This window comes from Oncorhynchus mykiss, chromosome 9, assembly GCF_057628025.1.
Source record: "Oncorhynchus mykiss isolate SJ-2025 chromosome 9, ASM5762802v1, whole genome shotgun sequence".
Classification (NCBI taxonomy): Eukaryota; Metazoa; Chordata; class Actinopteri; order Salmoniformes; family Salmonidae; genus Oncorhynchus; species Oncorhynchus mykiss.
The window spans coordinates 13,254,593-13,267,079 of NC_143030.1; the positions used below are offsets into that span (position 1 = coordinate 13,254,593).

General features: G+C 50.3%; 1 protein-coding gene across 4 annotated transcripts in view; it reads left to right on the top strand.

The window, feature by feature from the left end:
* The window catches only part of LOC110532909 (rho GTPase-activating protein 6), a 131,829-nt gene that overhangs the window by 95,378 nt on the left and 23,964 nt on the right, over positions 1-12,487 (top strand). The window lies entirely within an intron of this gene.

The window sequence follows — 12,487 nt, forward strand, 5'->3', positions numbered from 1 at the left end:
GAAATCCATCAACTCTTTTCTCATCCATACTCCACCAAAGTGCAAAACTATATATTTGCAGCACGTTTTAAAACGCTAACACACTGTTTCCAAAACTGCTAAAAACACAATCAAAACAAAATGACGGAAAATGTGGTGCATTTCTGCAGTAACCAGAGAGAAACATATTGAACATCTCAGCAGAATATATAACCATTCCAAACACAGCGGATTGCAGTTTCAGCTGAAAGCCGACCCAAGTGTCCAGTTTTTAGTCTCGTTACCAAACAGACAAAAGAGGACGGCTTCGGAATGATTTAGTTTGGAAGCATGGATCAAGGAAGACAGGTTGGTGGGGAGAGAAGAGTGGTAGGGAGAGAGAGACATGTTGGTGGGGAGAGAAGAGTGGTAGGGAGAGAGAGACATGTTGGTGGGGAGAGAAGAGTGGTAGGGAGAGGGAGACATGTTGGTGGGGAGAGAAGAGTGGTAGGGAGAGGGAGACATGTTGGTGGGGAGAGAAGAGTGGTAGGGAGAGAGAGACATGTTGGTGGGGAGAGAAGAGTGGTAGGGAGAGAGAGACATGTTGGTGGGGAGAGAAGAATGGTAGGGAGAGGGAGACAGGTTGGTGGGGAGAGAAGAGTGGTAGGGAGAGGGAGACAGGTTGGTGGGGAGAGAAGAGTGGTAGGGAGAGAGAGACATGTTGGTGGGGAGAGAAGAGTGGTAGGGAGAGAGAGACATTTTGGTGGGGCAGAAGAGTGGCAGGGAGAGGGAGACAGGTTGGTGGGGAGAGAAGAGTGGTAGGGAGAGGGAGACATGTTGGTGGGGAGAGAAGAGTGGTAGGGAGAGGGAGACATGTTGGTGGGGAGAGAAGAGTGGTAGGGAGAGAGAGACATGTTGGTGGGGAGAGAAGAGTGGTAGGGAGAGGGAGACATGTTGGTGGGGAGAGAAGAGTGGTAGGGAGAGGGAGACATGTTGGTGGGGAGAGAAGAGTGGTAGGGAGAGAGAGACATGTTGGTGGGGAGAGAAGAGTGGTAGGGAGAGAGAGACATGTTGGTGGGGAGAGAAGAATGGTAGGGAGAGGGAGACAGGTTGGTGGGGAGAGAAGAGTGGTAGGGAGAGGGAGACAGGTTGGTGGGGAGAGAAGAGTGGTAGGGAGAGAGAGACATGTTGGTGGGGAGAGAAGAGTGGTAGGGAGAGAGAGACATGTTGGTGGGGAGAGAAGAGTGGTAGGGAGAGAGAGACATGTTGGTGGGGAGAGAAGAGTTGTAGGGAGAGAGAGACATGTTGGTGGGGCAGAAGAGTGGCAGGGAGAGGGAGACATGTTGGTGGGGAGAGAAGAGTGGTAGGGAGAGAGAGACATGTTGGTGGGGCAGAAGAGTGGCAGGGAGAGAGAGACATGTTGGTGGGGAGAGATGAGTGGTAGGGAGAGAGAGACATGTTAGTGGGGAGAGAAGAGTGGTAGGGAGCGGGAGACAGGTTGGTGGGGAGAGAAGAGTGGTAGGGAGACAGGTTGGTGGGCAGAAGAGTGGCAGGGAGAGGGAGACAGGTTGGTGGGGAGAGAAGAGTGGTAGGGAGAGGGATACAGGTTGGTGGGGCAGAAGAGTGGTAGGGAGACAGGTTGGTGGGACAGAAGAGTGGCAGGGAGAGGGAGACAGGTTGGTGGGGAGAGAAGAGTGGTAGGGAGAGGGAGACAGGTTGGTGGGGAGAGAAGAGTGGCAGGGAGAGGGAGACAGGTTGGTGGGGCAGAAGAGTGGTAGGGAGAGGGAGACAGGTTGGTGGGGAGAGAAGAGTGGTAGGGAGAGGGAGACAGGTTGGTGGGGAGAGAAGAGTGGTAGGGAGAGGGAGACAGGTTGGTGGGGCAGAAGAGTGGCAGGGAGAGGGAGACAGGTTGGTGTGGAGAGAAGAGTGGCAGGGAGAGGGAGACAGGTTGGTGAGGAGAGAAGAGTGGTAGGGAGAGGGAGACAGGTTGGTGGGGAGAGAAGAGTGGCAGGGAGAGGGAGACAGGTTGGTGGGGAGAGAAGAGTGGTAGGGAGAGGGAGACAGGTTGGTGGGGCAGAAGAGTGGTAGGGAGAGGGAGACAGGTTGGTGGGGAGAGAAGAGTGGTAGGTAGAGGGAGACAGGTTGGTGGGGCAGAAGAGTGGTAGGGAGAGGGAGACAGGTTGGTGGGGCAGAAGAGTGGTAGGGAGAGAGAGACATGTTGATGGGGAGAGAAGAGTGGCAGGGAGAGGGAGACAGGTTGGTGGGGAGAGAAGAGTGGCAGGGAGAGGGAGACAGGTTGGTGGGGAGAGAAGAGTGGCAGGGAGAGGGAGACAGGTTGATGGGGAGAGAAGAGTGGCAGGGAGAGGGAGACAGGTTGGTGGGGAGAGAAGAGTGGCAGGGAGAGGGAGACAGGTTGGTGGGGAGAGAAGAGTGGTAGGGAGAGAGAGACATGTTGGTGGGGAGAGAAGAGTGGTAGGGAGAGAGAGACATGTTGGTGGGGAGAGAAGAGTGGTAGGGAGAGAGAGACATGTTGGTGGGGAGAGAAGAGTTGTAGGGAGAGAGAGACATGTTGGTGGGGCAGAAGAGTGGCAGGGAGAGGGAGACATGTTGGTGGGGAGAGAAGAGTGGTAGGGAGAGAGAGACATGTTGGTGGGGCAGAAGAGTGGCAGGGAGAGAGAGACATGTTGGTGGGGAGAGAAGAGTGGTAGGGAGAGAGAGACATGTTAGTGGGGAGAGAAGAGTGGTAGGGAGCGGGAGACAGGTTGGTGGGGAGAGAAGAGTGGTAGGGAGACAGGTTGGTGGGCAGAAGAGTGGCAGGGAGAGGGAGACAGGTTGGTGGGGAGAGAAGAGTGGTAGGGAGAGGGATACAGGTTGGTGGGGCAGAAGAGTGGTAGGGAGACAGGTTGGTGGGACAGAAGAGTGGCAGGGAGAGGGAGACAGGTTGGTGGGGAGAGAAGAGTGGTAGGGAGAGGGAGACAGGTTGGTGGGGAGAGAAGAGTGTCAGGGAGAGGGAGACAGGTTGGTGGGGCAGAAGAGTGGTAGGGAGAGGGAGACAGGTTGGTGGGGAGAGAAGAGTGGTAGGGAGAGGGAGACAGGTTGGTGGGGAGAGAAGAGTGGTAGGGAGAGGGAGACAGGTTGGTGGGGCAGAAGAGTGGCAGGGAGAGGGAGACAGGTTTGTGTGGAGAGAAGAGTGGCAGGGAGAGGGAGACAGGTTGGTGAGGAGAGAAGAGTGGTAGGGAGAGGGAGACAGGTTGGTGGGGAGAGAAGAGTGGCAGGGAGAGGGAGACAGGTTGGTGGGGAGAGAAGAGTGGTAGGGAGAGGGAGACAGGTTGGTGGGGCAGAAGAGTGGTAGGGAGAGGGAGACAGGTTGGTGGGGAGAGAAGAGTGGTAGGGAGAGAGAGACATGTTGGTGGGGAGAGAAGAGTGGTAGGGAGAGAGAGACATGTTGGTGGGGAGAGAAGAGTGGTAGGGAGAGGGAGACAGGTTGGTGGGGCAGAAGAGTGGTAGGGAGAGAGAGACATGTTGATGGGGAGAGAAGAGTGGCAGGGAGAGGGAGACAGGTTGGTGGGGAGAGAAGAGTGGCAGGGAGAGGGAGACAGGTTGGTGGGGAGAGAAGAGTGGCAGGGAGAGGGAGACAGGTTGATGGGGAGAGAAGAGTGGCAGGGAGAGGGAGACAGGTTGGTGGGGAGAGAAGAGTGGCAGGGAGAGGGAGACAGGTTGGTGGGGAGAGAAGAGTGTCAGGGAGAGGGAGACAGGTTGGTGGGGCAGAAGAGTGGTAGGGAGAGGGAGACAGGTTGGTGGGGAGAGAAGAGTGGTAGGGAGAGGGAGACAGGTTGGTGGGGAGAGAAGAGTGGTAGGGAGAGGGAGACAGGTTGGTGGGGCAGAAGAGTGGCAGGGAGAGGGAGACAGGTTTGTGTGGAGAGAAGAGTGGCAGGGAGAGGGAGACAGGTTGGTGAGGAGAGAAGAGTGGTAGGGAGAGGGAGACAGGTTGGTGGGGAGAGAAGAGTGGCAGGGAGAGGGAGACAGGTTGGTGGGGAGAGAAGAGTGGTAGGGAGAGGGAGACAGGTTGGTGGGGCAGAAGAGTGGTAGGGAGAGGGAGACAGGTTGGTGGGGAGAGAAGAGTGGTAGGGAGAGAGAGACATGTTGGTGGGGAGAGAAGAGTGGTAGGGAGAGAGAGACATGTTGGTGGGGAGAGAAGAGTGGTAGGGAGAGGGAGACAGGTTGGTGGGGCAGAAGAGTGGTAGGGAGAGAGAGACATGTTGATGGGGAGAGAAGAGTGGCAGGGAGAGGGAGACAGGTTGGTGGGGAGAGAAGAGTGGCAGGGAGAGGGAGACAGGTTGGTGGGGAGAGAAGAGTGGCAGGGAGAGGGAGACAGGTTGGTGGGCAGAAGAGTGGCAGGGAGAGGGAGACAGGTTGGTGGGGAGAGAAGAGTGGCAGGGAGAGGGAGACAGGTTGATGGGGAGAGAAGAGTGGCAGGGAGAGGGAGACAGGTTGATGGGGAGAGAAGAGTGGCAGGGAGAGGGAGACAGGTTGGTGGGCAGAAGAGTGGCAGGGAGAGGGAGACAGGTTGGTGGGGAGAGAAGAGTGGTAGGGAGAGGGATACAGGTTGGTGGGGCAGAAGAGTGGTAGGGAGACAGGTTGGTGGGGAGAGAAGAGTGGCAGGGAAAGGAAGAATGCGTGGAGGACAAAGGAGAGGAAGACCAAGAGCGGTGGTCTCTGATGAGACAAGGGCCACAATTATTGACCATGTTGTAAACCATGCTCTCTCTTTGAGAGAGGCCGGTTTAAGGGTGCAACCAAATCTGCAGCGTTCAACAGTTTCATCAAAAGTAGGAATTTCCCGGCAAAGCAACAGGTGAGATGTCTGTTCAATAACCAAACAGGGTGCATTCGCAGCTATGGGTAATGTAAAGTACTGTAAAACTGTGGATGTACTGCATTTTAGAGAGTAATGGAGCTGGATGCTAGGCAACCTGCACATACATTCATCTTTGTGGGTGAAGCTGAATTCAACCTGGCAAAAACACACCGCAGAGGAAGAAATGTGATTGGACAGAGAGGAGTTAACATCACAATGTGATTGGACAGAGAGTAACCGTGTATGTCCCAGGCCAGAGAGGAGCTAACATCACAATGTGATTGGACAGGTCAGAGAGGAGCTAACATCACAATGTGATTGGACAGAGAGCAACCGTGGATGTCCCAGGCCAGAGAGGAGCTAACATCACAATGTGATTGGACAGAGAGTAACCGTGGATGTCCCAGGCCAGAGAGGAGCTAACATCACAATGTGATTGGACAGAGAGCAACCGTGGATGTCCCAGGCCAGAGAGGAGCTAACATCACAATGTGATTGGACAGAGAGCAACCGTGGATGTCCCAGGACAGAGAGCAACCGTGGATGTCCCAGGACAGAGAGGAACTGTGGATGTCCCAGGACAGAGAGCAACCGTGGATGTCCCAGGACAGAGAGCAACCGTGGATGTCCCAGGACAGAGAGGAGCTAACATCACAATGTGATTGGACAGGTCAGAGAGGAGCTAACATCACAATGTGATTGGACAGGTCAGAGAGGAGCTAACATCACAATGTGATTGGACAGAGAGCAACCGTGGATGTCCCAGGCCAGAGAGGAGCTAACATCACAATGTGATTGGACAGGTCAGAGAGGAGCTAACATCACAATGTGATTGGACAGAGAGCAACCGTGGATGTCCCAGGCCAGAGAGGAGCTAACATCACAATGTGATTGGACAGAGAGCAACCGTGGATGTCCCAGGCCAGAGAGGAGCTAACATCACAATGTGATTGGACAGAGAGCAACCGTGGATGTCCCAGGACAGAGAGCAACCGTGGATGTCCCAGGACAGAGAGGAACTGTGGATGTCCCAGGACAGAGAGCAACCGTGGATGTCCCAGGACAGAGAGCAACCGTGGATGTCCCAGGACAGAGAGCAACCGTGGATGTCCCAGGACAGAGAGGAGCTAACATCACAATGTGATTGGACAGGTCAGAGAGGAGCTAACATCACAATGTGATTGGACAGGTCAGAGAGGAGCTAACATCACAATGTGATTGGACAGAGAGCAACCGTGGATGTCCCAGGCCAGAGAGGAGCTAACATCACAATGTGATTGGACAGGTCAGAGAGGAGCTAACATCACAATGTGATTGGACAGAGAGCAACCGTGGATGTCCCAGGCCAGAGAGGAGCTAACATCACAATGTGATTGGACAGAGAGTAACCGTGGATGTCCCAGGCCAGAGAGGAGCTAGCATCACAATGTGATTGGACAGAGAGCAACCGTGGATGTCCCAGGCCAGGAAGGAGCTAACATCACAATGTGATTGGACAGAGAGCATCCGTGGATGTCCCAGGCCAGAGAGGAGCTAACATCACAATGTGATTGGACAGAGAGCAACCGTGGATGTCCCAGGCCAGAGAGGAGCTAACATCACAATGTGATTGGACAGGTCAGAGAGGAGCTAACATCACAATGTGATTGGACAGAGAGCAACCGTGGATGTCCCAGGCCAGAGAGGAGCTAACATCACAATGTGATTGGACAGAGAGCAACCGTGGATGTCCCAGGCCAGAGAGGAGCTAACATCACAATGTGATTGGACAGAGAGCAACCGTGGATGTCCCAGGCCAGAGAGGAGCTAACATCACAATGTGATTGGACAGAGAGCAACCGTGGATGTCCCAGGCCAGAGAGGAGCTAACATCACAATGTGATTGGACAGAGAGCAACCGTGGATGTCCCAGGCCAGAGAGGAGCTAACATCACAATGTGATTGGACAGAGAGCAACCGTGGATGTCCCAGGCCAGAGAGGAGCTAACATCACAATGTGATTGGACAGAGAGCAACCGTGGATGTCCCAGGCCAGAGAGGAGCTAACATCACAATGTGTGCAGCACCGTCCGATGATGGTTTGCTGTTACACAAACCACAAACCACCCCTACAATACAGAGAGGCTCATTTATTTTCTGGATGACCTGAATAATCGACTTGTGCCAGCGGAGGAGAGGGGCAAGAAACTCCCCTACCTTCGTTGTTGTGTGGGATAATGTGTCATCCCACCACTCTGCTGCAGTCACAGACTGGTTTGCTGCACATCCCAGGATGTCAGAACTATCCCTGCCTCCATACTCCCCCTTCCTAAACCCCATAGAGGAGGTTTTCTCTGAGTGGAGGTGGAAGGTTTATGACCAACATCCACATGACCAGATGTCCTTACTGGAGGCCATGAATGCGGGGTGTGGAGACACTTCTCCTGAAGACTGCCAGGGTGTGGAGACACTTCTCCTGAAGACTGCCAGGGTGTGGAGACACTTCTCCTGAAGACTGCCAGGGTGTGGAGACACTTATCCTGAAGATACTTTCCAAGATGCATCACCAGAGAAGATATAAGATGTGATGTTGATGAGAACTTGTGGCCAAATGCAGGAGAGAGGGAGAACTAGAACCCTCACAGTACTCTACAGTATGAGTGATTATACTATACATGTTGATGAGAACTAGAACCCTCACAGTACTGTACAGTATGAGTGTTATAGTACACATGTTGATGAGAACTAGAACCCTCACAGTACTGTACAGTATGAGTGTTATAGTACACATGTTGATGAGAACTAGAACCCTCACAGTACTGTACAGTAGGAGTGTTATACTATACATGCTGATGAGAACTAGAGCCGACAGAATTATAAATATTTAACTTTCATAAAATCACAAGTGTAATACATCCAAATAAAGCTTAACTTCTTGTTAATCCAGCCGCTGTGTCAGATTCCAAAAAGGCTTTACGGCGAAAGCACACCATGCGATTATCTGAGGACAGCGCCCCACATACAAAAGCATGAAAAACATATTTCAACCAGGCAGGTGTGCCACAAAATTCAGAAATAGCGATATAATACATGTCTTACCTTTGATGATCCTCAGTTGGCACTCCAAAAGGTCCCAGATACATCACAAATGGTCCTTTTGTTCGATAATGTCCTTCTTTATATCCATAAAATCTCAGTTTAGCTGGCGCGCTTCAGTCAATAATCCACCCAGTTTCCCTCCATCAAAATACATACAAAATGAATCCCAAACGTTACTAATAAACTTTGCCAAACAAGTCTAACAATGTTTATAATCAAACCTTAGGTACCCTAATACGTAAATAAATGATAAAATCTAAGACGGAGAATCGTTATTGTCTTTACCGGAGAAAAATATCAAAGAACACGTTCTCTTCCATGCGCTTGGAAACACTACAGCCAAAATGGGAGGCACCTAGAAAAACTACAATATCTGGCTGATTTTTACAAAAACAAGCCTGAAACTCTTTCTAAAGACTGTTGACATCTAGTGGAAGCCCTAGGAACTGCAATCTGGGAGGACTTCGCCTTATAATAAAAGTGACAGCCATTGAAACTAGTGGAAGGCAGAATTCTTTTGGGGGGGGATGGTTTGTCCTCGGGGTTTCGCCTGCCATATCAGTTATGTTATACTCACAGACATTATATTAACAGTTTTAGAAACGTTAGAGTGTTTTCTATCCAAATCTACCAATTATATGCATATCCTAGCTTCTGGGCCTGAGTAACAGGCAGTTTACTTTGGGCACGCTTTTCATCCGGATGTGAAAATACTGCCCCCTACCCAAGAGAGGTTTTAACAAGTGACATCAATAAGGGATCATAGCTTTCACCTGGATTCACCTGGTCAGTCAATGTCATGGAAAGAGCAGGTGTTCCTAATGTTTTGTACAATTAGTCACACAGTGTGTGTGACTAATTGACTAATACCTGTCACATGATCAGCCACTGTTGTCGTGCTCACTGTACTGAGCTCGATCTCAACCACGAGGCAAGGGGTTCTTCATAGTGTAGATGATTCACTGTTGCAATGTTTTGTCTGTAGTAGATATTTGTAAACACTGCCTCCAGAGTGCATGCACACTGACACACTCTCATAAACATGGGTAGGATTGATTAGTCTAGCCTGGACAGAACAGGTCCAGCTAGACAGCCTCTTGTCTTACCAAGGGATAGGATTGATTAGGCTAGCCTGGACCAGACATGTCCAGCTAAACAGCCTCGTCTTACTCAGGGATAGGCTTGATTAGTCTAGCTTGGACCTGTCCGGTCCAGCTAGACAGCCTCTTGTCTTACCCAGGGATAGGGTTGATTAGGCAAACCAGGACAGAACAGGTCCAGCTGGACAGCGTCTTGTCTTACCCAGGGATAGGATTGATTAGTCTAGCCTGGACAGAACAGGTCCAGCTAGACCATGTGTTGTATTAGGCTTACACCAAAGCAGTGGTCAGCCAATCTGTCAGCTAGCTACACAGGACAGGACAGGGCTAGGGCCAGCCTGTTGTGTTGTTTTACCTTGCGTTGGGGTTAGCCAACCCACCTGTTGATTAAGCTAGCTATCTAGGCCAGGGCAATGACTAGCCTGTTGATTATCCAGATAATGGCCAACCTGTTGTCTTTCTTACCCCAGAACAGTGGCCAGCCAATCTGCCTAGGCTAGCGACAGGCAAGGGCAGTGGCCAACCTTTTGATGTACCTAGAGAAGCCTGTTTGTTGTTAGGGCCCAGCTAGCCCGTCTGTTAATGTACCTAGAGAAGACTGTCTGTTGTTAGGGCCCAGCTAGCCCGTCTGTTAATGTACCTAGAGAAGACTGTCTGTTGTTAGGGCCCAGCTAGCCAGTCTGTTAATGTACCTAGAGAAGACTGTCTGTTGTTAGGGCCCAGCTAGCCAGTCTGTTAATGTACCTAGAGAAGACTGTCTGTTGTTAGGGCCCAGCTAGCCAGTCTGTTAATGTACCTAGAGAAGACTGTCTGTTGTTAGGGCCCAGCTAGCCAGTCTGTTAATGTACCTAGAGAAGACTGTCTGTTGTTAGGGCCCAGCTAGCCAGTCTGTTAATGTACCTAGAGAAGACTGTCTGTTTATAATGGACTGAATGATCAAATCCTGTTGCTGCATGATTATTTAGCTGTGACATATACAGGTGAAGTTAAGATCCTACATCTGCCGTGTTCTTTCTCTCGTTTATTCATGCTAACTGTATTTGGCGCCTGCTGGTAGCAATACAGCGTGGAGAAGAGGGTAGTGATACAGCGTGAAGAGGAGGCGTGGAGAGGATGGTGGTGATACAGCGTGGAGAGGAGGGTAGTGATACAGCGTGGAGAGGAGGGTAGTGATACAGCGTGGAGAGGAGGCGTGGAGAGGAGGGTAGTGATACAGCGTGGAGAGAAGGGTAGTGATACAGTGTGGAGAGGAGGCGTGGAGAGGAGGGTAGTGATACAGCGTGGAGAGGAGGGTAGTGATACAGTGTGGAGAGGAGGGTAGTGATACAGTGTGGAGAGGAGGCGTGGAGAGGAGGGTAGTGATACAGTGTGGAGAGGAGGGTAGTGATACAGCGTGGAGAGAAGGGTAGTGATACAGCGTGGAGAGGAGGCGTGGAGAGGAGGGTAGTGATACAGCGTGGAGAGGAGGGTAGTGATACAGTGTGGAGAGGAGGCGTGGAGAGGGGGGTAGTGATACAGTGTGGAGAGGAGGGTAGTGATACCCCTGGGTTCATTTACATTCTGTCACATACTCTTACATTGCATTCTGTTTCTCTCTCTGATTACCTCCACCCTTAGCCCATAACTATTGTGCGCTCTTAGCCAGTGGCGGACTTAGGCATAGGCGACATGGGCATCTTGCGGCATGGGATCCCCGAAACAAAAACATTTTTTTTAAATAATAATATTCAGAATGGTACATTTGCGTGATCGTTTTTCTATCGCTCATTTGCACATCATGTCAATGATATCATGTCACCGTGTGGTACTGTGGGTCAATTAACCTTGTCGGAGTGGGCGCAACAACATTCCCAATGATGTTTCCTCCAACAAACATTAATCATATTGCTGGCCTGAGTTGAACTAGCTACCGTATTGTTAGCGAAGTCATTCATGGTTTATCATAACAGGGACACACATCTGCTTTTGTGTGTGTAGTTATCCGTTTATCTGTCAAACTCTGCAGGGGGGTCCAGAATGTAGCTACTGTGTCACAGCCAGTTAGCATAGGCCTACAGAGCTAGCTTATGGTCCTGTAATTCAAATGAGGACAGCTACTAGCTAGATAGCTTATTAGCTAGTTGGAAAGCTAGCTTATTAGACAGTTAGTCACCTAGCCCGCTAGTCAACAAGCCACATGCTGGCTAATTAGCCAGTTAGCTTGATAACCAGTGACAGGAGGATTTAGCTAGTTGTGTGCCGACCCATCTGGTACCTCTGATGTACCTACCCACACCTGTCCATGGCTTTCGTGTACTGTACCTTTGGACCGGCTTCAAGTAAAGTATTAGATGAGAGAGAGAGAGAGAGAGAGAAAGGCCTGTGGTGTTGATGGTATCCTCAATGAAATGATCAAATATACAGACAACAAATTCCAATTGGCTATACTAAAACTCTTTAACATCATACTTAGCTCTGGCATCTTCCCCAATATTTGGAACCAAGGACGGATCACCCCAATCCACAAAAGTGGAGACAAATTTGACCCCAATAACTACCGTGGAATATGTGTCAACAGTAACCTTGGGAAAATCCTCTGCATTATTATTAACAGCAGACTCGTACATTTCCTCAATGAAAACAATGTACTGAGCAAATGTCAAATTGGCTTTTTACCAAATTACCTACAACAGACCATGTATTCACCCTGCACACCCTAATTGACAACCAAACAAACCAAAACAAAGGCAAAGTCTTCTCATGCTTTGTTGATTTCAAAAAAGCCTTTGACTCAATTTGGCATGAGGGTCTGCTATAAAAACTGATGGAAAGTGGTGTTGGGGGTAAAACATACGACATTATAAAATCCATGTACACAAACAACAAGTGTGCGGTTAAAATTGGCAAAAAACACACACATTTCTTCACACAGGGTCGTGGGGTTAGACAGGGATGCAGCTTAAGCCCCACCCTCTTCAACATATATATCAACGAATTGGCGCGGGCACTAGAAAAGTCTGCAGCACCCGGCCGATGATCTGGTGCTTCTGTCACCAACCAAGGAGGGCCTACAGCAGCACCTAGATCTTATGCACAGATTCTGTCAGACCTGGGCCCTGACAGTAAATCTCAGTAAGACCAAAATAATGGTGTTCCAAAAAAGGTCCAGTCACCAGGACCACAAATACAAATTCCATCTAGACACTGTTGCCCTAGAGCACACAAAAAACTATACATACCTTGGCCTAAACATCAGCGCCACAGGTAACTTCCACAAAGCTGTGAACGATCTGAGAGACAAGGCAAGAAGGGCATTCTATGCCATCAAAATAAACATAAATTTCAACATACCAATTAGGATTTGGCTAAAAATACTTGAATCAGTCATAGAGCCCATTGCCCTTTATGGTTGTGAGGTCTGGGGTCCGCTCACCAACCAAGACTTCACAAAATGGGACAAACACCAAATTGAGACACTGCACGCAGAATTCTGCAAAAATATCCTCCGTGTACA